Source organism: Schistocerca nitens, chromosome 4 (assembly GCF_023898315.1).
Source record: "Schistocerca nitens isolate TAMUIC-IGC-003100 chromosome 4, iqSchNite1.1, whole genome shotgun sequence".
NCBI classification, from domain to species: Eukaryota; Metazoa; Arthropoda; class Insecta; order Orthoptera; family Acrididae; genus Schistocerca; species Schistocerca nitens.
Window position 1 is genome coordinate 68,668,803 of NC_064617.1, and position 25,931 is coordinate 68,694,733.

The following is a 25,931-nucleotide window of genomic DNA, read 5'->3' on the forward strand; positions in this document are numbered from 1 at the left end:
GACGAAGAGATGAATACACTAAGCAGATTCAGAAGGATGTAGGTTGCAGTAGGTACTGGGAAATGAAGAAGCTTGCGCAGGATAGAGTAGCATGGAGAGCTGCATCAAACCAGTCTCAGGACTGAAAACAACAACAACAAAAACAAGACCATTATGGTTGAAGATGCAAAATCTTAGTAATGTATGTTTTATTAGCTTCAGATTATTCATCTATTGGTTAATCAAAAAGTTTAGAAAAGATTTGAAATTGAGTAAAACTTGTTGGAAAACCTCATTTATTTCTTCTTCAATTTCTGTAATATTGTCTTCAAGTTAATTTTGCTCGCATAGCCCTTCTATATATTCCTTCCACTTGTCAGCTTTTCGTTCTTAGCTTGTCATCTGGGCTCTTGATGTTCATACAACAGTTTCTACTTTCTCCAAATGTCTCTTTAATTTTCCTGTATGCTGCATCTATCTTTCCCACAGTCATGAACATTCCTACAGCCCTTCATTTCTCATCTAGCCATTCATGCTTTGCCAGTTTGTACTTTCTATCAGTCTCATTTTTCAGACATTTGAACTCCCATTTGCGTGTTCCATCTGCTGAAGTTTCGGCCGTTCTCCTTTCATCGATTACATTAAAGATCTCTGTTATCCATGTATCACTATTGGGCTGGTTGTATTGGCCATTTGATCCTCTGATACCTTAATCACTTCATCTCACAAAGCTGTCCATTCATCTTCTATTGAATTTATTTCCTATTTTTTAACAGTTGCATAGTGCTCCTTTTGAAACACTCTAACCATTGTTCTTTCAATTCATGCAGCTCCCATTTCCTTAATTCCTACCTGCTTCCATTTCTTCATTTTTAATCTGCATTTCATACCTAATACATTATGGCCAGAGCCCACATCAGTCCCTGAAAATTATTTACTATTTAAGATGTCATATCAAGATCTTGTTACCATTATATAATCCCCCTGAAACTTTCCAGTTTCTTGAGCCTCCCCCCCCCCTTCCCCCAAGTGAACGGACACATCTTCCTCTTTCATTCCTCTCCCCCACTCCTTGATCTACTGCCATTTTTCCTTCTCCTTCTTTCCCCACTGTCAAATTCCAGTCTCCCATTAAGTTTTCACCTTTAAATATCTGAATAATTCGTTTTGCTTCATTATACATTGTTTCAATCTCTCTATCATTCACAGAGCTAGTTGGCATATAAACTTGTATGATGTGGTGAGTGTTTACTTTTTGTCTGCCTTGGCTGTGATAATGCATTCTCTATGTTGTTCAGAGCAATATAGCCACATTCCTGTTTTGTTGTTCATTATTGCTCATACTCATTTGATCAGAAATCCTGTTGTTCCTGCCACCATACTTCACTCTAATTCTTGCTGTATCTAACTTCAAACAATCTATAATATGTGATTCTTCAGTTTCTCCCAGTGTATTTGTTGCTCGAACAGTCCACTGGTATACTGCCGGTTCATAGTATCCAACGGGCACAATATTTCGGCAATCAGACATGTCGCCATCGTCATGTCGCTCAGTTCGTCAGCACACCTGACGATGGCGACATGTCTGATTGCCGAAATATTGTGCCCGTTGGATACTATGAACCGGCAGTATACCAGTGGACTTTTCGAGCAATCTATAATATCTTAGACGGTCTCATTAATCTGTCATGGGGTTGCTCTCTTGTTAATGGATTGGAGTGGCATTTGTTACAGAATGTAAAACACACTGCAGTACATAGTTTTTAATGTGTTCACATTTATTGAAACACAGTCTCCCTGTTCTGATGGTCAGCCTTTTAACAGTCAAGGATCTCAATACTTAAACCAGATTGATAAGTCACACTCATTAGTAAAAAGTCTTGCATTACATCAAGCCCTTTAAAAGAATTCTTATGTTGTATTTATAGTGTCACTGTTTCTACTCAGTCAGTGAGTAGATAGGTATATAAATATCATTGTACCGTTTCACTCATTTATTTTCTTAATATTTTACAAGATAGTTTGTCTTCCAATCTGTTATATGATATTCCATTTCTGCATGGAAAACCATGCATGACCTCTCCATTATCTGTAGCACACCATGCTATCGTAGATAAGAGCCAACAAAGAAATTAATAAATAAGACAAACTGTTTCTCTCTGATTCCTTGTGGAACTTTTCATTATGATTCAATGTATTAAAAGAAATATTAAAATGAAATACAAAATACAAAAGAGAAAATTACTGACAGTAACAATGGTAATAATAAGAATAAAAATTAAACATAAGAATTTCTTACATTTTACACTCTTTGAAAGTCCAAAAGTAGCAGGGATGAAATACTGCTGTTGCCCAGCCGGCTCTCTCTTAAGAACTGACTCTTAACACGGAAGTTACAGCGCGCAACCACAACCGGAAGTTGCGCAATCAGTCTCTTATCTTTGATTTTCCAGCAACACGAGCTAAGTAAATATATATAGCGGTGCCGGAGGCGGACGGCCAGCGAAATATTCTAAGTCCAACTACAAGACTAAAATCATCTCCTCTTAAGACCATACGAAAGTCACGTGACATATACTCCTTTAAGAGCTCTTTAACACAATGTAGTCAGCGCACGCACACAGTTTAAAATAGATAAGAAAACCCGCATTAAAGATAACAAAATTATAAACAAAACTGGGACCAAATTTACCTAAAAGCTGCACAGATACTGCACTGCAGTTAAGAATAGGACATGAAAGGACAGCAGTAGTTAAGAAGGGGATGAGACAAAGTCATAGGTCAGAAGGTTACAAGCCAACTGACTTTCCTACTTCCGTTTATTTTAAATTTATCCGCCCCTTGTCATTAATGACTACTTAGTCTCATTACATTGATTTACTACAAGTGAATGTATTTTATAAATTTTCAGTTGCCACTGGTAAAGAGGCTAATAGTTCCAGTCGGTGAATACATGAAAAATGCACAGCTTGCACATTGGTCTGAGTGCAGCAGATGTCGTGGGCACTCAGAGCTTTGCGCTGGTTTGTATGTGTAAAGTGGCCACCATTGGAAGCTTGCAGAACCTACCGGTCCTTTTTCCTAAGCTGGGGTTAATGGTCTGTGGCACAACTTGCCTCTCGAGACGGCAGAGGGCAACAGTTCCAAGTGCTTGCTGGGACATCATAATTTATGGCGGAAAAGTACAAGTCTTGGAATGTTGTTTGGCCTCTGGAAATTCAGAAGTGTTAAACTGTGCTCTGATTCACCCATTGCCAGTTGATGTCAGACAGGAATTTCTAAGACAAGCTATCAAGGAAGATGTGCTGGAATTGACACCTGACTAACGACATTCTGAGGTGAGAATTTGTTCAACGTGGCACTGACATGCTATTAGCAGAAAAGAATAACATTTTTTCCTGATTAACATTTGTGGACAGATTGGTACAAACTGCCATGTTGAGAGCTGGTAGAAGAAAAAGGTACACTCTCGGTTTGATGGTAGATGGAGACAAGTTGCTGGTTCGAGACGTTGTGGCACTTGGAGGTGTCAGCCCTGAAGAGCAAGATTGTTATTCTCCACTATGACCATGGTCCTCTGACTTCCCACCACAGCAAATTGGTTAGAGCACACAGCAGCATTGCACACTAGACCGGGACTAATGTTTAGATAGGAAGCATGCTGTTGCCACACTCCACTAAATCCAGTTTATGCCTTAGTATCATTTGTTGTGGTATTCAGTTGACCCTTGTCTTGAATTAATGGTTTAATGTACAGATAGGATAAGGTAGCTATACCTCTGCTTGTGTATCCTGTTAGCTGTCATCAGCTATTAACTTTGTTTTTTCATGGAATGTTGATGCCAATACTTTGCAATTGGTTAATATAATACATAATCAGTTTATGTTTCATTTGTGTTTTTCTTTGAATGAACACACAGTTCCCTTCAATTCACTAATTTATTCTATTGCTTGAATAGATAGTTGTATAGCAGGATTATTGTGGTTTCCCACCTCGTGATTCTATGTTAGAGCATTTCAACATTGTGACCCTGCTATGTAATTTACTGTTAACATGGAATCTTTAAATGAAGTGCGATGGAGCCTGGGTAGGTCCATTACTATAATAGGTTTCACAGCCTAACACACTGCGGAATATTGCGAGCTTATCCCAGATGTTTCTCAACATCTTGTAAAGCAAATGAAGTTATTTGAAAAGTGAGTTAAAGTTCAGACAGAAGAAATGAAAATATCAAATGCACATGCACAGTGGCAGTGATGACAGTAATAACTGATGATGGCCAAAGTAGAGAGAATATAAAATACAGGCAAAATAGCAAGAAAGCATTTCTGAAAAAGAGAAAACATTGAATATAACTTTAAATATGTAGTCTTTTCAGGAGATATTTGCCAGGAGTGTATCTTTCTATGAAAGTGAAATGTGGATGATAAATAGTTGAAACACCAAGAGACTAGAAGTTTTGAAACATGCTATGAAATCATGGTGACAGTTAGGTTGGTAGATTGTGGAAATAATGAGAAGTACTGAATCAAATTTGGGAAAAAAGAAATTTGACACAACACAAATAAAACAAGGGATCAGTTGATAGGACACACTCCGAGACACCAAGTATTAATTCAGCAATGGGAGTGGGGAAGTAAGTATTCTAGAGGAAGACGAAGGCCTGACAACGATAAACAGGTTGAAATCGAAGTAGGATGCAGTAATTTTCCAGAGGTGAATAGGGCTGCACAGAATAAACTAGCTTGTAGAGCTGCACCAAACCAGTCTTTGTGCAATGTAGTCATTCTCTTCAGACCAAAGTACTGTATAGTAATGGAGAAGGTTTGTGCTGGGTCTCCTGGTCTTATCAAAGTGTACTTCCTACTCCTCATATTTCTAAACTACTTTAACTACCTTAGAATGTAGGTACTGAAGAACCCCAAATACTCTCTCCCCTATCATTGCATTACATTAGTCTTATTCCATGCATACCATGGAGTAGTGTCTACGGGTTACGGAAAAAGTATAAGATGCACATTTTATTAAGGTTGTATACAGAGAAGTGACTTACAATATGTTGTGTTATTTTATTAGAGTTCTACTATTAACAATAAAATAACTAAATCAAAGTAAAGTTAAAGCAATTACAGCCCTCAGTCACAAAAATTGTTTTGCCCTGGTTTTGACATTTCTATGTTGCTACCTGTCACTTGATATGTATGAGCAACCCAAGTGGATCACCTTCCATGCATTCTTTTTTAAAATATTTGTGACTAAAACTTTATTGCTTGATATTTATTTTATATTTGACATGTTACTACTGTTTCTTTCTTGTACTGTTAGTCAGTACTTACACTTTTGTATAAAAAATTTATCCCATAATTTTGTACTTACGTTATAGGCTAATTTGAATGTTTAATTTCTGATGGAGACACTCATAGAAGTGTCGAAACCAGGTCAAAAGACTTAATTTTTGCGACCAAGGGCTGTGATTGCTTTAACTTTAATTAGTATAAGGTCGCTGACTACTCAGCCATCTTTAAAACTTTAACCTAAGATCTCCTGTGAAGATACACTTCAATGGAATAGGAGGAATTTCCTCTTTTACTTTAATTTGGTCTTAAACTGCACCACATTGCCAACAAAACTTTTAATGAGCTGAAGTTGACTGTTTAATATATGTGACTAAATTCATACTGACATTAACTCATTGTAGTCTTTTCAATGGTTGTTTTTGGCCATAGTATGGAATCAGTAAGGGCTTCTCTTTGGGGCTTCTCCCAGTGGGTGCTCCAAGGGCCTCACAACTCTTTTGTGAGTACATGCTTGCTCGAACACCACAGAGACCCAGCCTTTGCAGCATTACTTCCTTTCTGTGCTGCAAGCTTATCCCCCCCCCCCCCTACTTGTCTCTCCATCGGATGGTTTCCTTGGTGCAGACCCTGCTTGGATCTGTTTTATAATTTGGAGCTCAAGTTTCCACTTCTCGAGTTTCTACAACTTCTCATTAAATAAACACATCATCCCCATTGTAGGGTTTGACCTGCCACCAATTTTCAAGAAGTGCAGATCCTGAAGGGAAGATCACCCAGTGCGTTATATGCTCCACCTTTGTGCCTTTCAAACCTGTTGGGGGGTGTCAAGTATCTGCATGGTGGCAGCCCCCTGATCATGCAGGGATTGTACTGTTGGTGCCTGAGCTGAAAACTTCCCATGTATGCGAAGGAGTGTGTGCCTATTATGATTGCGGCACCAGGACTCTGAACAATGGATTACTGGCCAGGTAGCCATTGCTGAGGTTCCCGTTTGGAGTGGGTGGCACCATGGTGGATGAACCACAAATGAAGTGGATGAAGCTATCTTCCACTGGTACGCTTATAGCTCCAGCAGTCTTTGCTTAAGTTATCTCCCACTGGTATGCTTACAGCCCCAGCAGTCTCTACAGAAGCAAACTCCTCTTTTAATGCAGAGAGATATGACCATAAAACGTTCCGTTCCCTGGCTATGCTGTGGGAGGAATATAGGACAAAGCAGTGAGCAGATAAATACTCCCAGCAAAACTTGATATGCAGAAGATCTGATTCCTTCTTGGCCACAAAGCACTTATTCTATGTGGAGAACTAAGAAGACAATTTTGAAGAAGTAGCAGCCATCTCTAAAATGAGAAGTGGGTCAGTTTTGATCAGAACACCATCCCCTGCCCAGTCATGGGCACTGGTCTCTTGTAACAAGCTGGGTGACTTACTGGGGACTGTCATTACCCGTAAATCTAAATCTAAATCAGGTCCAAGGCATCATTTTCCATTGAGACCTGCTCTTGCAACCTGATGATGAGCTACATGCCAATTTGGAGTGACGGGATGTTCACTTTGTCTGTCGTGTACATAAGGGGCCAACAGTTAATAGAGTCACTACTGGTGCATTCATCTCACCCACTGAGGGTGATTCATTTCCTGAAAAGGTCAAGGTGATGATATACTGATGTGATGTGAAACCAGATATTCACCTCCCTCATGCAGTGCTTCAAGTGTTTGCAATTTGTGAATGTGTCTTCATGTTGCAACACTAGCCCCATCTGTAGAAATTGAAGATGAGTGCTGCATGCAAATGCTCCTTGTGCCACATCCTCATCTGTGCCGACTGTGGAAATCACCTCCCTACTCACCAGATCGCACTATTTTCCAGAGAGAGAAGAAAATATAAGATTACAGGACTCGGGACAAGCTAACTTGCCAAGAGACTAAGAAGTAGTACAAGCAGTTGCACCCATCATGTAGAAAATGACAGGTTGTTGGGCAGAGTTTACACACGTTCCTGACACATTATATAGCATTCTTGTGCCTGTTACTACCCCTTCAGAGGCTGTGGCTGTTCGGGTAAGGACATTTCAGGATATTACCACCTACAATGTTTACCTTTCTCCTGGTGGTGAAGTATCTCGGAATATATTTTTGTACTGGTTTCTTAGCTCCCCCCACCTTTACTAATTTTGGATTATTTCAATACCCGTAGCCCTTCGTGGGGTGGAACAATGATCACTGGCCATGGTAAAGACCTCAAAAACTTTACTGGAATAACTTGACCTTTGCCTCTTGAATATTAATGCATCCACATACTTCAGTGTGGTGCACGAAACTATCTCTACCATTGACCTTTCCATTTGCAGCCCTGGTAGCTTTCTGCTGTTCATCACTGGCCACTGCTACTGTGCTGATTCCAGCACCTTTCCACCTGCCACCATCACCCTGGGAAACACACAGTGCACTGCCCTCCTGGTGGGTTACTGCTGACTCTGGCGTGCTGCACTAGCCGAGGCCGCCTACATCATGGATGCCATTGACTGCCTCTCCATTTGTGCATCCACTGCTGTAATCATTATGGAATAAAGCAGAGTTTTTCAACCTGTGGGTCATGAACCCCTGAGGGGTCGCAAAGCCTTGCTCAGGGGGTTGCAGTCACAGGATAAAGCAGTTGCAACATGGCTGGTAACGTATGTTTCATGACGATCACCTGCTATGGTATAAATGTCACACAGAAGTGACAAGTTTTGTGAAAGCACCTTGCAAATTCGCTCACATTCAGATCTGGTACTTAGTTACAATAATGAATACGAATTTGATTTAAGCCTGTTGAAAGGTTCAAATATGCAAATACTTGCAGCAGTGAGGAGCAACATGTCTATCAATCTCTTCCCACTTCTGCGGAATGGAACTAGAACAGAGAGAGTCACTAAGTCTTGTACAGATAGTATTTACCTCTGAGAGGTTTGCAGCGAGAGGTAAAGGACCACATCAGTCAGCCGCTGTGGCTGAACGGTTCCAGGCTCTTCAGTTCGGAACCGCACTGCTGCTACAGTCGCAGGTTCGAATCCTGCCTCGGGCATGGATGATGAATGTATGTGATATCCTTAGGTTAAGTAGTCCTAAGTCTGGGGGACTGATGACACAGATGCTAAGTCCCATAGTGCTTAGAGCCATTTGAACCAAAGGACCACATCAAATTCCGAGCTGGAGCGGCGGTGCAGTGGCAGCGTCTTGTGTATTGCTGACAATTTACAGAATGAGAACAATTTATAAAAGTGCATTTAAAAGATGCTCACATTCAAATGTGACACAAAATGGCTGCAACAACATGCACACAGCTCACGTGCAAGATATGGCACCACGGTTACTAGAATGCATTTCAGTAACAAGCTTCGAACCAAACAATAGATTGCTAGGATTGGCAGCAGTGAGACAGGGCACGAAGTACAGCAATTTCTAATGAGCAGATATGGGATGTCTAAGTCCAGCTCAGACACTAATTCACACACTGCATATTGATGTTGTTCTATTTTCCTACTTCTATGGCTTCATTGGGATTCCCACAAAATCGTCATTGCTGGTCATCTGGTTAATTTCTCATTGCTTTCATGTAGTTAATTGTGGTGACTGCTGTGAAGTGAGTCATTGTTTTTTTGATAGTGCTTTATAAAAGAATTGAAAAAAATCTTACAAAAAACTAGTACCATCATTTGTAAAAATATATACTACATATTGCCACAATTAATTAAAAAGAAATGTTCTCTTTTGAAACTGAATGGAAGTAAATGAAATAACCATCCCGCTACATGTCTCAAAACCAGGGGTTCTGTAATTTATTAAATTTATGTAATTCCTTGTTTAACATTAATTCTGAATTGAGCCTTTTATAATAAGTACACTGTGTCAACAATAAATAAACACAAAACTGGAAAACTCTTTTCAGTAACTGATCCATAACTAAATGTAGAAGATCCAATAAGAACCTGTGAGAAATTCAAAAAAAGATCATCTTGTTTAGGAATTGACTATATGGTGGGACCTCATATATTAAGGATAATTCACTTCTGAGTCTTACCTATGTTGTGAATCACTCGTTATGCGAAACATATTTTTCTGTTGTAATTCAAAAAAAAGCATAATGCATTCCATTCCAAAAAATACTAAAACAGTTTATAAAATGTACGTCCATTTTTACAAGAAGTTGTCTAAAGACATTTGTTTTCACCTTCTCTTCAAAATGAGTCATAAACGCAGAAGACTGCTAGCTGAATGAAACATCTGTCTACGTATTGGTCAATGCACAGCTTTATTGAATTCATGTTGGTTAATGATGATATATCTAAAATTGACTTCATACAGAGGTATTTCAAGGCCTTGATGTAACATGAGTCTTGCCTGCAACACAGTCACAGAGAATTTGGTGACATCATCAAAGAGACCCAAGTGGAGGTATCGCTTACAGCAATTGCAATGCAAGGGGTGTCGCTAACAGTGCAGCTGAATACTGTATTGTCGGCAGCATTGTCTTTGTCGGAGCGTGTCTGATGTACTTTGTTCATAATAATAATAATAATAATAATTTAAATATTTTCTACATTTTGTGGCCCTGTCAGCAACTGTATAAATATCAATTGTAATTTTAATAATCAACAGCCTCATTTGCACCGTTTACCTAGAATTTACCTGTCCATAGTGGAAAAACGGTAGTTACTGTTATTCTGAAGAAGGTTGGGTTATCCTGATTGAAACCTAGGTAAAGTCTAGGTAAACAGTGCAACTGAGGCTGTTGATTATTAAAATTAAAATTAATAATAATAATAATAATAATAATAAACAACAACAATACTGATGTAAAACATTATGCTCTTTTTTCTCCCTCCATGTTTTCTGTTATTTCACTGTCATTTCTTTCCTGTGGAGCATAAGCCATACCGTCAAGAGTAAAGTCAGCGATCGTACATAAATGCACAGCGCTTTTTCGGCAATTTGATGCGTGATGACTAATGTCGTTTGTATTACTAAAAAACCATTCTTGACACTTACGGAGATTTTATTGTTTTCAACAGTTTTTATCTCCCCAGGGGTCTCACCGCTCTTTGGTGAGTACGTGCTTGGCGACCACGGGCCCCCAGCCCTTGCAGCACTGCTTCTCTTTCTGTGCCGCATGTCTCCTCTTCTCCTGTCCTTTTCTCCTCTCTTGGGGAGATGTCTCCTGCCTTCATGGGCTCTTGAAGCTCATTTGCGTTGGTTTGCTTGTAGGAATATTCTCTCTTGTACCACCCTTTCCCTGTACCGCCCTTTCCATGTACCGCCCTTTCCTCATGTTGCCCCTTCCCTGTCCCTCCTTTCTTTCCCTGTTCTGCTCTCTTTTACCTCCTCTGCTGCATTTGAGGCCATCCTTCCTTTCTTCCTTTCCTTCTTATCTTTTCTTCTCCTCCCTGCCTGTGCCTGACGGCCACCCACACGTTTGACGTGTAGCAGGAGACTGCATAATGGGTAATTCCCAGCCCCTGGTTGGCATGTAGGGCCTGGCCTGCACATATCCCTTGGTACAGGCTAGGCCCAGGGAGGGGTGACTGCCTCAGCTGTTACCTTCCTCCTCTGCTGATTGGTCCTTCTGTCTGTCGTTTGGGAGGTGTGACCTAAGGTTAGGATAATTGCGTTAGGCAGTAGGCTCCCCTTCAGAGGGCCCCTGCTGGAACGAGCATGCCATCAGGAAGCTGGCAGTCATGGGGGACTTCTTCCACTCTTTCTCAGAGTGTTTCACATAAAAGAAAGTGGAATGAGGCTCCTGCCTCAATGTCTCTTCCTGTTGCACCTCGATATCTAGTAGTCTCACGTTTATATGAAAACCAGACTTTAGCTACAGTAAAGCCCTTTGTTATACAGATTGCGAGCCCTGTGAAGTTGTTCTCCTGTCTCCGCAATGGAATACTGCTTTTGGAAATTGATAGTGCTCTCCAGGCCCAGAAACTACTCAAGACCAAACTCCTCCACGAATACCCTATAAAAATGGAGGCTCACAGGACACTTAACTCGTCCCACAGTGTTATCTACACCTGACTGTTGGATGTTTTGATGGAGGACGAAATAACTAATTATCTATTGGATCAGGGCATTACTGCTGTTCATCAAGTTACGAAGAAGGAAGCTGTCGATTTGGTGCCCACTCGCACATTGTTCCTGACTTTCGATCGGTTAAGGCTTCCTACCAAGATAAAGGCAGGCTATGAAGTCATCTCTGTGTGCCCTTACATCCCAATCCATTGAGGTGTTATAAATGCCACCAGTTCAACATACCAGCATGTCACGTAAAAGCGCAGCCAAATGTGTCACTTGTAGCAGGGATGCACACAAGGGCACCTGTCTACATCCTTCCCCCACTGTATTAATTGTCATGGAGAACTTGCTGCTTCTTCTCCTTCTTGTCCTGTCTATCAAGATGAGTGGGCTGTTCAGGAGATAAGGGTGAAGGAGAAGGTACCTTTTCCTGTTGCCAGGAAACTGTTGGTGAGCCATAAACCAAATGTCCCTTCGTCTGGAAGCTACAGCACCGTGTTAGCCTCTCCCATCCCACTAAAAACATGGCTATGCAAACTTTGATGGTGGCAAAGTCACCTCGCCTTCAAGGTGACGCTCTATCTCCTGCTTCCCGGGCTGTAGATTCTGCTACCCGTTCTTTGCCCTCACCAGTGCAGATCGTTGCAACGCAGCCAGCGAACTGTCAATTCAAAAAGGATTATTACCAGGAAGATTTCTTGTGTACTTCAAGTTCACAGCTCTCTGGCTCTTCTGCCAATCGCCAAAAGTCAAAACAATCATCCAAAGGCAAAAAGTCTTCCCCCTCTCTGACTCGTCGGCCCTCTTCGACTCGTCGGTCCTTTTCAACTGACCGACACCGGGGAAGCTTGGTTGATCCCGCTAAGTTGATGGACGAAGATCATCTACATGTGGATTCCAGTGGCCATCCTCCCTTGATGGCTTGCCCTAAGCAGCCCTCGAGGTGAGTGTTTCTTCTTCATTCTCTGGTGTTTCTAAATTTTATGGCCCTTTTACAATGGAATATCCACGGCCTTTGGTCTAACAGGGCAGACCTCCAGCTGCTCTTGCAATCACAATGTCCGCTTGTAGTCTGTCTCCAAGAAAACAAGCTACGTCCTCAAGACCATTTTGCTCTTTCCCATTTTACTTCACTATGGATGGACCCTCCCCTTACGGTGGGGATTCCTGCTCATGGTGGGGTCATGCTGCTTCTAGAGATGATGTTTGTCATCATCCTATCCCCTTGCACATCCACCTGCAAGCAGTTGCTGCCGGTGTTTTCCTTCCCGAATTTACCTTTTCCCTCTGTACCATTTATATCCCTGCATCTTCTGTTGCTCAGCTTCCTCCACCCTTTCTGCTCCTCGGTGACACCAATGCCTATCATCCTCTTTGGGGCTCGCCTGTCGCCTGCCCGACAGGTTCTCTTTTGGCGGATCTTCTTCTTCATCTTAATATTGTGTGCCTCAACACTGGCAAAACCACGTTTCTCTCTGATTCCACACACATTTAGTCCTACTTAGACCTCTCGATCTGCTCTGTCCAGCTTGCTCGACGTCTCTAGTGGTGTGCTCTTTCCGATACTTACTCAAGTGACCACTTCCCTGTGTGACTCACCTGTACAACCATACCCCACCACAGCAGCCCGCTCATTGGAAATTCTTTCTTGCTGACTGGAGGCTATATTCCTCCTTGGCAGTCTTTGATGAATGCCCGTTTCCCAGCTGTGATGATCAGGTCGAGCTCCTCGTGGACATTACTCTCTCAGCTGCCAAATCCTCTATCCCTCGTACTACCACTTCTCCCCATCGGGTCCCGGTCCCTTGGTGGACTGTGGAGTGCAGCAATGCGATTCGTGACAGATGATGTGCCCGTCGCGTCTTTCACCGCCATCCTATGTTACCAAACTGCATCCGCTACAAGCAACTACATGCGCAGTGCCATCGCACTATTAAGGAAAGCAAGAAAGCATGCTGGGTTTCCTTCAACAACTCGTTCAACAGTTTTATTCCATCTTCTCTTGTTTGGGGTGGCCTGCAGCGGCTTTCTGGGACTACCGCCCACTCCCCCGATCCCTGGTCTGACTGTGGCAGGAAATGTCACAGTCGACCCTGTCGATGTTTCCAATGCTTTGGGCCAGTACATTGCGGAGGTTTCAATCTCCACCCTCTACCATCCTGCCTTCCTTCCTCGGAAACAGGTGGAGGAGGCTTGTGCAATCTCTTTTCTCTCTTCGAATCGAGAATGCTGCAGTACTCCTTTTACTATGAGGGAGCCCGAGTGTGCTGTCTCCTCATCCAGGTCTTCTGCTCCTGGGCCTGATTCAATCCATGTCCTCATGCTGCAGAATCTTCCTCCTGTGGGAAAATGCTTTCTCCTCGATACCTACAACCATCTTTGGGCTGACAGTGTATTTCCCACGCTTTGGCGTGAAGCTATTATTGTTCGCCTACCTAAGCCTGGTAAAGATAAATCTCTTCCTTTGAGCTATCTTCCATTTTCTCTTACCAGCAGCATTTGTAAGGTGATGGAACGCGTGATCAATGGTCGATTAGTGTGGTGGCTGGAGTCACACCATCTTCTCACTAATGCTCAGTGTGGGTTCCACTCAGCGGTTGATCATCTCGTCAACCTGTCAACATTCATCATGATTAATTTTCTGCAGAAGTGATAAACAGTGGCCATATTCTTTGATTTGGAGAAGGCCTATGATACCTGTTGGCGGACAAGCATTCTATGTACTATGCACGCATGGGGCCTCCATGGTCATCTTCCCACTTTCATCCAGTAATTTTTAACAGACCGAGTTTTCCAAGTACGGGGTGCCTCAGGGCTCTGCACTGAGTGTCGTCCTCTTCGCCATAGCCATCAACCCAATTATGGACTGCATTCTAGCTGGCATTTCCAGCTCTCTTTTTGTTGATGACTTTGCTATTTATTGCAGCTCCCAGCAGACTTGTCTCCTGCAATGCTGTCTTCAGCGTTGTCTGGACCATCTCTATTCATGGAGTGTCACAAATGGTTTCCGCTTTTCTGCTACCAAATCTGTTTGCATAACTTCTGGTGGTACAAGGTGTTTCTTCCACCGTCCTTGTGACTGGGCCAAAATGCTCTCCCGATTGTGGATGCAACGAAGTTCTTAGGGTTTATGTTTGATAGGAAACACAGTTGGTCTCCCCACATGTCCTACCTGGCTGTACGCTGCACCCAGTCCCCCAATGTCCTTTTTGTATTGAGTGGTACCTCTTGGGGAGCTGACCGGACTGTCCTCTTCCACCTCTATCAATCTCTTGTCCGCTCCAAGTTGGATTCTGGATGCATTGTCTACTCCTCTGCATGGCCGTCTATCTTATGCCATCTAAATACAATACACCATTTGGGGATCCGTACTAGCCCAGTTGAGAGTCTCTATGCAGAAGCTAGTGGACTACCACTTTCATACCGGCGCGACATCCTACTCAGTAGGTATGTGTGTTGGCTTTCTTCCATGCCAGGCCACCCAACCTTTGACCCTTTCTTTGATGACATTCTTGACAGCCAATACGAGATGTATGTTTCTTCTCTGTGGCCTCCTGGCATCCGATTTCGTCACCTGCTTCAGCAGCTGCAGTTCACAGTTCCTGCCACTTTCCGAATGGGTGAGAGCCCTTCATCACCTTGGCTTCAGACACAGATTTGTGTTCATTTTGACCTCAGCTCGTTCCTGAAGGCCGCAGTCCATCTCGGTTGGCCCGCCACTAACTCTGTTCCCTCACAAGATATTTGTACTTTTCTCTATCAGCGTATCACGTCACTTTGGGATGACCATTGGTGCTCCCTTCATGGGAACAAACTCAGAGAAGTCAAACCTCTCCCAACAGCCTGGTCAATTCCCTCCTAGCTGTTTTGCCATGAGAAAGTAATGTTAGCTTAGTTGTGAATAAGGCACTGTTGCTTCAGCCACTGCCACTTGTTGAGTGGCGACCCTGCACCCAGCTGTCCTTTCTGTAGCCAGCCATTAACAGTGAGACATTTTCTGATCCTCTGCCCCTATTTTAGCCACTTACGTCTCAGGGTTGAGCTGCCGCCTGCTTTGCCGGACATTTTAGCGGATGACGTGCGAGCTGTGGCTCACATTTTAAGTTTTTTAAAAAGTAGTAATATGACTAAAGAGATTTGATTTCTACCTGGTGACTCTGGTGTCTTGTCGATGTCTTTTAGATACTCTTCCATAATGTCTTGACATTTTAGAGACACAAATCACCAAATCACTTTTTAGTTGAAGTCTATTTCTCTTCTTAGTTTTTATGTTCACCATTGAAGAGAATGCTAATTCACAAAGGTAGGAAGTGGCGAATAACACTAATAATTTCAAAGCTTACTTTGCCAGCTGTTTCTCTTCTCTTCATCCAGAAGATGTCAATCTTTTACGAATTAAATTCCATTTTAAGTATCCAGTCAGCTGTTAAATATATAAAAGTTTCATTCATCATCAAGCTCAGATCAGCCAGTTGTACTGACATCTAAAAAAGGATTTGGTATCTATCTATGATTGTTCTCAGTGTCAGAGTTCAGCTCTGGAAAGTAACTTAACAGTTTGTCTTCAAAATTATGCAAGCTCTGTATCATGCAAGGAATATGAGAACTTAGTACTATCGACTGGTCGATTGCAATTTCTTTGACAATCGTCTGAATAGAAGGGAAAGACTTAAACATCATCTTTAGTAAAAACGTTGACCACAAACTAAGTTTTGCAAGAAATAGTTTAATTTTATCCTTAGCTTTTATGTTTTCTTCTTTCCCTTGGAGGCTCTTGGTTAAAATATTTAGCTGGTTAAAAAGATCCATAAGAAATGCTAATTTTAATAGCTAAACAGGGTCACAAAAGTAATTTTCATATCTGGATTTAGAATCTTGTAAGAAAATTAACATTTCAATTTTTAGTTCCAGAACTCGTGTCAATATGTTTCCCTTGGAAAGCTACCTGACCCCTGTGTGATAAAGCAGATTTTGACTGAGTGAACCCATGTCTTTGCAAATGATCCTAAACGTTCGAGTTTGCAACTCTTTACCTTTAATAGAGTTTTCAACTTTGATCACCTCTGTAAGCACATCATTTAAACTAGAAGTTAAAATCGTGGCTGCTAGAGCTTGTCGATAAAGAAAGCAGTGTGTCCACGAGAAATTTGACATTTTGGATTTTAATTTCGGGGCAAGCCTACTTTTACTGCCAGTCATAGCTTTAGCACCATAACTACAAATGGCAATACTTGCGAGTGCTTTCTGAAAGCATGTTATACCATAAACCGGGTATACTTTGACCACCATGGTTACTTTCACCACTCAAGCACAAAAAGTTTTACATCTCTTTGCTGGCTCTAAGTTGCATCTTTTGTGAATACTCTTTGGTGGAAAAGTTCCATCAATATATGCTAGATGTCGCACATGTAGTGCCGATTTTCTTACGCAGCATTTGGCGAACCTGTTGAGACTTAAAGCTGTGTACGAAAATGTGCATTTAAAGTTAGTTGTGCAAAATCCACCAACATCTCATAACAAGAAAGCCATGGGTGTTTTAAACTATATCAGGTATGTTGCTCTATTAATTCCAATAACAGATCAATGATTATTCTTTTTTTTTTCCATATGTATATATCAACCAGTATCTTACATTTTCTGAGGTCATGTGCATGACGTATCTGTTTCAGGGTTACTCTAACTGCCGGTCAGTGTTACCCCAGGCTTACAGATACGCTCTTGCCATTGTGTTCTTATGCTTCTATTGTTCTCCTACACAGGTACAATATGCCGAGAAGTCATAGAAAGGTGCCTGGTGCAAGACACTATAACACTTACAGTCAAGAAGACATGTAGACTGCATTAGACAAAATTAAAAGTGGTGCAATTTCAATGAATGCAGCATCAAAGAAATACAGTATTGCAAAAGGAACACCATATAATAAGGTGCATTCAAAACATGTACATAAATGTGGAAGACCAAGTGTATTTACAAATGAAGAAGAAGAAACATTTGTTCATTATGCTTTGACAGTTAGTGAATGGGGTTTTCCTTTTGATGTGCAAGATGTGTGATACTGGGGAAAACTATATTTAGATACAAGAGGAAAAAAAGTATCTCAATTTGGTCCAACCAACACACATGGTGTTGAATGGGCCTGCAGTTTTATGAAGCATCATAAGGATCTCTTATCCCATCGGAAATGCCAAAACTTGAAAACTTCAAAGGCAGAAATTACTTCAAGTTCACTTCGAGTATTTTGATCATCTGAAAGTCTCATTAACAGTAAGAAATTCCACTGATATGATCCACCTTGTAGGATCTTCAGTTATGATGAGACAAACTTATGTGACAATCCAGGAGTGAAGAAATGTCTTTTTAAGTGTGCAGAACATGTAAAGGACTCTACAAAATGAAGTGTGTCAGTTATGTTTTATGGATCAGCATCAGGGCACATTCTTCCTCCGTATGTCATGTACAAAGTTGAACACATGTGAGACTCTTGGACAGAAGGTGAACCAAAATTTGCTTGGTACAATAGAAGCTGATGCGGCTGGTTTAATGCAAACATATTTTGTGACTGGTTTCAAAATTTATTCATCCCACATGTAAGAAAGTTCGACAGTCAAGTTGCTCTCATAGGTGACAATCTTTCCAGTCATTTCTCACCACATGTGTTACAATTAGCAAAGGAGCACAGCATTGTCTTCGTATACCTTCCCAAGAATGCAACACATTTGTGTCAACCACTAGATGTAGCATTTTATGGTCCTATGAAGAAGTGTTGGAGGCAGATCCTCAACACATGGAAACAAAGGCAAAGGAGGAAGTCACAAGCAATCACTAAGGATAGCTTTTTCAAGCTTTTGAAAATTCTTTGTGAGAGTGTCTATGACATGAAGCAAGGAGACACTGAATCAGTATCCCAAAATTTGATTGCGGGCTTCAAGAAATGTGGGGTTGTGCCCTTTATCCTGGATAAAGTGATTGAATGCTTGCCTGATAATCCCTCTAAGTGTTTGGGTACTATTTATCCTATTGTTTCAAATTGTTTTGTGAAAATGTTGCAAAATATGAGACATGGAGGTGAGGGCAAATCTGGTAATGCTAATAATAGGCGGAGAAAAATAAATGTACTCCCAGGACAGGGAATAACACCACAGGATATTGACAATTCCTCAAGCTCTGATGCCAAAACGACTGAGCAGAAAATAAACAAAGGACAAAAAAGGAGATTTGCATGAGAAAGCAGCATGTCATCAGATGCTGAATCTGTGAAGAGCTCAGATATTTCCTATATGGATAGCTCAGATTGTGACTATGCAGAGGAACCCAGCATAGATAAACATGATCTGGAGGCACTGGAGATCAATGATACAAGACATCAGCACCCTTCTGAACATAATTTATTAAACAGTGTTGATGACAGTGACAGTGTAGAACTCATAAACACAAACATTAACTGTCAGTATATAGATGAAGGTTCATTTGTGATTGTTAATGTACCTACAACAAATAAAAACAAATGTCAGCCATACATTGCTCCAATTATAAGTGTTTTTGGTTCAAGCAGTGGTTCAGGTGTGATGTATAATGTCAAATATCTTTGAAAACAAGGGAAGAAGTTTTTTTGACTGCAAGTGCCAGACACAGACTTGATAAATGAAGAACAGGTACACGTAATTCTCACTGCACCAGATGTTCTAAAACGGGGATTTAGGTTTAATTTGGGTATTATGCTGAACTAATTTTGGGGCTATATGTGTAGTACTCCATCCTGGTAACTTCCATTATTTTTATATTTTGATGATGGATCACACCATTTCATTTATTTACCTTTTAGAAAGTTTAATAAAGCACTTAAAATAAATTTACACCAATGTATTTATTTCTGGGTGGTCAAAGTTTCACTGTGTTGTTGAAGTATTGACCACAGATTGAATTGTAGTTGACAGTTGTGGCAGAGATAGAGGCCAGTCAATGTAACCCCGAACCCATGGTAACTTTGACCACCAACAATTTTTCCCATAACTATCTCTGTATTTTATAAAATATGTTGTACTGATTATTGTGCAATCCTTTAATACATGGAATCTGAAAATCGGTCAAAGTATACCTGGTTTACAGTATAAATACTGGCCAGTAGTGTTCGCAGGGAGTGCTTTGCAAAATAAAATGTTTTCCATGACTCTTTCATCTTCTTCAAAGCATACAAATACTATAAATTGAACATACTCTGAAACATCAATAGATTAATCAAAGTGCAAAGCAAAATGTGGGCTCTTCTTTAATTTTATGACTAACTGTTCTCAAATATTACCGGCCATATTGTTTATTCTGCGTTCAATGGTGTTATCAGAAAGTGGTGGGGTAAGTGGCGCAAAATAACATAATAGGGCAAAATGAAATAGTGGCCTTTGGGAGCTGACAGGATCATAATCTTTGGTTTGCCTGATAACTTGTGGTGGCAACACTTTGGCAACACGCAGTTAATCTTTGCTTGCTTCCATTAGGTGACATGAATGCGGGAAGCCATTTTTGAAGTCAATGAAACCAATATTTGTATTAGCAAATTCAAATTTGTGCAGTGTTGATTATTCGTGTGGAAAATTTACTATCAGGAGGATGTCTTGTAAAGGTAAGTCTTTAAAACTGTGGCAATATTTTGATGGTGTGTGTGTTATTTTTCGATGTTATGGCCAAAGATTACATTTGTTTTGAAGAGGGCAAAATGACACAGGGCTGCATCATTTTTTACATAGTTTATCGATTGCTGAAATGCAGTGTGCCTGTTTGTAAAAAGCCTATTATAAATTAAAACAATAACTACCAACAATAAAATACTATTTTTTGTAACTTTCTGAAACATTTTTTGCAGACAATGGTGAATAAATACAAACGGACTTCAGACAGATTGCCATGGAATGAAAGTGACATGAAATCTGTCATTGCCACCATTAGGGAAGGTAACATGGGATGGCGTAAAGCTTCTTTAGTGTACAATGTACCTCAGGCTACAGTAAGATGACACTGTTCTGGAAAAAACAAGATGGCAAAACGAAATTCAGTCAATTTCATACTGTATTTGATCACAAGATTGAAAAGCCACTAGTTCACCATATTTTAGACCTGGAATCGCAAATTTTTGGGGTAATCTTTAGTGATATTCGATGCCTGGCATATGAGCTGTCTCAGAATGGGCATTGCTTCTCCTTTTAATGCTGACAGTCAAATGGCAGGCAAAGACTGGTTGACAGATTTTTGAAAGTGTAACCCTGAGATAAGTCAACAGCAGCCAGAACAAACCACTGCAGCACATGCACAAGCTTTAGTATTCCACAAATCTTACAGTTTTTCTCTCTACTTGAAAGAGTATTCAAAGACCATAACAATCTGCCAATGCAAATTTATAAAATGGACAAAAAAGGCACTCACAACAGTTCAGAAACCTCCAAGAATTTTTGCTGAAAAAGAAAAAAAACAGGTTGTTGCTATAATGAGTTCTGAGTGTGAAATTCATGTGACTGTCATAGCGTGTTGCAGTTCCAGTGGACAGTACATTCCACCTGAATTAATATTTCCCCGAAAGAAGCTAAATCCGACATTTTATGATGAAGCTCCATTGGGCACACAGCGTCTGTACGATAAAACTTGTTACATGACTGCATGATTATTTGTGGAATGGCTGCAACACTTCATTTCCACAATAAAGCCAACAAAAGATTAAAAAATACTGATAATAACAGATGGCCATAGTAGCCATAAGAGCATACATGTCCTATAACTGGCCAAAGGAAATGGGGTTGTTCTGTTGTCTTCCGCCACATTGCACCCACAGGCTTCAGCCCCTAGATTTGACAGTCTTTGGACCACTTGATAATACTATAACCAGGGAGTGAGGAAGAGGCTGAAGAACAACCCAGGAAGAGTAGTTTCAGTTTACCAAATTGCCAAGCTTTTCCGGGAAGACTATTTACTAGCAGCAAATCCAAGAAATGCCATAGCTGGCTTCCAAGTTTCTGGAATATTTCTATTGAACTGAAAATATCATCCATCAATTGAATACAGTACAAATTTTAGATGTCATTTGTAAAATTCTAAGTTCCTGGAAATAATTTGCAATACATTTTGGTATATTTTACTAATGTACAGCCTTAATTTGGTAGGATTACAATTCTAAGACATACTTAAAATATAATACATGTTTATGCTATAATTTATGCTTATGCTAGAAATTTATTAGTAAAAATAAAGGAATTATCCTGCTAAGAAGTCATTTTGCCCCATCAGGTAATCCAAAATGACACATTGACACATTTTCGAAATTGTGAGTTCATGGGAAAAGTAATTATTTTATACTGAATTCTTTAAGCATATGCTACTGTAGAAATCCCAGTTAAATTTAAAATTGCATTTATATAATTTTAATTGGCAAATATGAGCCGTGAAAGACAATTAACTTTTTTGTATGTCATTTTGAGCCACTTTCCCCTATGCTTTTTAGCTTCTTTGTCTCTTGCTTACCTAACATAATTTCAACCAAATACAGGACTGCTAGCTAAATAAGATTCTCTGCATATATATGCAGCTTCTCTGCTTTAGCGACTCAAAATGCAACTCAGTTGCTAGCTAGAAATGCTTTGTTGTTGACACTGGATACCTAAAATCAGATAAAAATATTGCTAAATCAGAAAAGTGAATAAAAAATCAGAAAAAATAATACTATTGTAAATCAGCAAATAATGTGACTATTTTATTACCTGAATCATAGTAGTTTGCTGCTAGTTAAGTGTTTTCAGTTTCCTTTCGAAGAAATCATACAGTTTATTAGCTTCCTTGGACTGTTTAGTTGAGAGGAGAAGCAGAAGTTTTGATGGTTTTATACCCTCAAGTGACAATACTTCACCGCAAATTACACATTGAGGTTTGTTGTTAATGATAGTAAAATCACACTTCAGATAACTGTCGTCATAAAGTCTTTTTTTTTCGATTTTGGTTCACTTCTGCCACTGCCGCTTGTACCAGACATGGGGGCTGCACAGTTCTCTTAAGAAACTTGTCCATTTTATGCTCGCTCAGAGTGAAGTGCGAAGACAATAATCATGCCCGTACTTGCTGGTGTACTCAGACAACTGATTGTAGTGACCAAAAATGCACGACTATGCCCCCACTGACCCCTTCTCACCCCCCTGCCTCTACCGCAGCAAAGAATATAATTATATCTCTGCCTACAGAGCACTGTGGCCTCTTTTCACATAGCACTAGAGTTCTCAAATCAGTATAGTATCAATAGAAAGAAAATTAAATACGTTGCCTTTGAAATTGCTGACATACATTTATTGTGGTTCTGGGGGTCGCCAGAATATTTTTACTTGGAAAGGGGTCACATATTCAAAAAGGTTGAAAAACATTGGAATAAAGGACAGATTCAATCAGAATTGTTTCCCTGAAGGATCACTGACTGACACCTGCCTCCATTCTACTGTAGTGATTCTCTGGGAGGTGAACTGCCATACATCCTAATCCATTGTGGCTAGCTTCACCATCCACCATAGTGGTCACTCAGTGCAGTTGCAATAAGTGATATCAAAAGTGGTCACTGCTACAGTGACAGCTGTTGCCCATGGAAGAGAATTAATTTCTGACACATCCATAAGTGATGTCAGAAGTTCTTGGCTACTTCCAATGTCTGGATCGTGGACATAATTGCCAGCTTACACAAAACAGTGTAGTGAGTGGCCTTGTTATTTTTAACCTCTCCTGTTCAATTCCAAGGGAATGGCTGGGGAAACTGTTACAGGAACTTGAAGAGACAGATTTTGAGGGAAGGGGTACTGGCTGACCTTTCTCAATTCAGAGGGAGTACTTGGGAAGCATGTGACCAGTGAGACCAGTGTGTGCAGTAAGTGCCTGTTGAGTGTCACATTTTGCCACATGGTGTTGTAAGCTTTACATCTGATACCAGTCAATTCAGTTTGTAACTGGGTTTGTTGCCACAAACCGGTGGGAATCAGTCCTTTAAGTTAACATTTTTATGCTTTAGTTTAGTGAGTAACACTTATAATAATTGGAATGACAGCTGTATCTATACCATCTGTGATATCTGTATTTACTTCAGATCATGAGCAAAGTTATTTCCTCCTGATTAGTAATGTTTGTTTACAGCCCAAAATTAATAACATTTTACTGACCATAACTCATAATTGACATTCAAAATTGTTTCATAATGGAAGCAACACTAAAACTGAAGTAGTACATAATGTGCTAAGTTAAATACTATAAAAAGTAATTAAATTTTTAAAACTCTGTACCTCACCAGAATGCTTACTTGATGGAAAATCTGGAAAACCTTCCAAATCTTGTCAAACTTGCTTTATTGAGGTTTTATTGAGGTATTTGCTATTTAAATTGTGTTGTCTTCCATAACTTCAAAACACTACTGAATTGTATTGTTCTTAACAACAGAATTCCAATTAAACTTTTACAATGTTAAATATAATGAACAGAACTTGAAAAAGTCACATGGTTAAGAAAACTAACTTTAAAGTGGACTTTCTTTGAGTGAGTGGCAAACCCACTCTCCAGTCAAATTGCCTGTACTGTTAACAGCAGAGAAAATAATTCTATTACTATAATTAATCACTGCTATAAAATGTATAGTTTATCCAAGAGAATCATTAACATCTGACTCATGTTGTTTTCTGGTAATCACCTACGTAAGGAAGTTGTACTGTAATAGATAATCTGGTACTGGAAGTCACTCTGTGACCTGGAACATTTAAGAGGCAAAAGACACTTGCAGGTTACATGTTTCAATTTAAGAATACAGTTGTCAAATGGTCTGTATACACAGTTACTGTGCAAAACTACTGGATATTGTGCAATGTATTACACTAGGCAGACATTAGTAGATCTGCAACAAATTTTACAGATAGAGTTTTTATTTAAGAGGCAATTAAGGATATGAAACCCAATTGACATGATATGTAAGGGAACCTTGCGAAATACAAACTCCAGTTTCTTCACCTTGGAGGAGACCAACATGAGGAAAGCTAGGTACAATATTTTTTAACCATTTAGCCACTGTTGCAGCTATGGAATTTGTCGTCTAAATCTCATGAACTGTTAATGCACTTGCAAGTTCCTTGCATTGTTATCTTAAATTTTTTTTTTTTTAAGTTTCCACAGTGTTGGGATGGTTTTCTCATGAGAGGCATTTCAAGCTTTGGTAGATCAAATAAAGTTCTAAAGCTAAGTAACATACAGAGGCATTAGGAATTCGCGAAGGGAAGGTAACGTAAACCTTTGTCCACTTAACCCTACCTTTATTTAACTGCTGCCAGTTCGGTTACCTCTTTCCCAGGCAAGACAATGGAGGATGTGTTGACATTCATAGATGACTTGGAAACAGCCACATGGCTGTGTTTCTGGACAGATGAATCACTTGCAGATGCCCAAATTGTGCTCAATTGGTGAAGTGAAGACTGTGGTGTATCATGAGGTCTTGAAAAATGTGCATACATTTCAGCAACTTAAGGACTCAAGTGGTGCTATAGGAAACAGAATAGCGAGCAGCCAGTGGAATATCTGAGGAAGAACAAATTGGTCGAGTTTTATTGGAAGGATAAGGAAGATAGATGCTCATATCTATTAGTTGATGGACAGTGACAAGGCAAAGAGAGTTATGCTTAAGTAGGCAGAACTTACAGCATTGGATTCTTTTCGAAGTGGGCTTCCACCTGATATGTTGATCTGGGTGCATACAGAAAACATGAAGGACTTGGCTGTTCCCATGCAGTTGGAATAGTTAAACATGGTGACACAGATGTAAAACAAAAAGAGTGTCTTTTGTATCAACACAAGGTGGTGTAGATATGGGTGGGTAGGCCACTTTCAGAAACAGTGTCGCCATCCACAATGTTACAAGTGTAGAGAGGTTGGGAACCATGAGCAAGATCATAGAAATAAAAAATGGTATGGGAAAGAATGAAGTAATTGGTTGTTAAACATCAATGGGTACTTCAGATCTACTGCAAGCACTGCCAATAAATTTCTATGCTATGAAAATGTATGCAGAGGCACTGTGTTCCTTAGCTGACACAATAAATGGTAAATATCATGTCATTATCTGACTCAGGGACTCATGTGTCTGTGGTGACTCTGGACCTGTTGGATAAGAGAACATTGAACCCTCCATGTTATAGGTTACCAAATGTAGCGACTAATGATATATAATCACTAGGCTCAGTGATACTAAGTTTTCAGGGAGGAACGAGACAATTTAGAGTGTGTATGCCATGTAGATAAGAGGTACTGTGCAGTCACAGTTTGGATTTTTTAATGAAACATCAGGGAAAAAGTACCTTTTGCAGTGTGTTGCGGAACTTAGTGGAACATTTTTCCAGCTGGGGGACGCTACTGCTGGTGACCCAATGACACAAGGTTCTCCTGTAAGAGCCAGTTAAACTGTGTACAAGTCATTAACACTTGATTTGGGTGATGAAGTTCTGAATGACACAGGGAGATGGTTTTATATGAGCGTAGGTACAGAACTACTGACTAATATTTTGTGTGTGATAGAGCCATTAGTGGACAATGATGAATTAGATGCAGAGTGGTGTTTTAT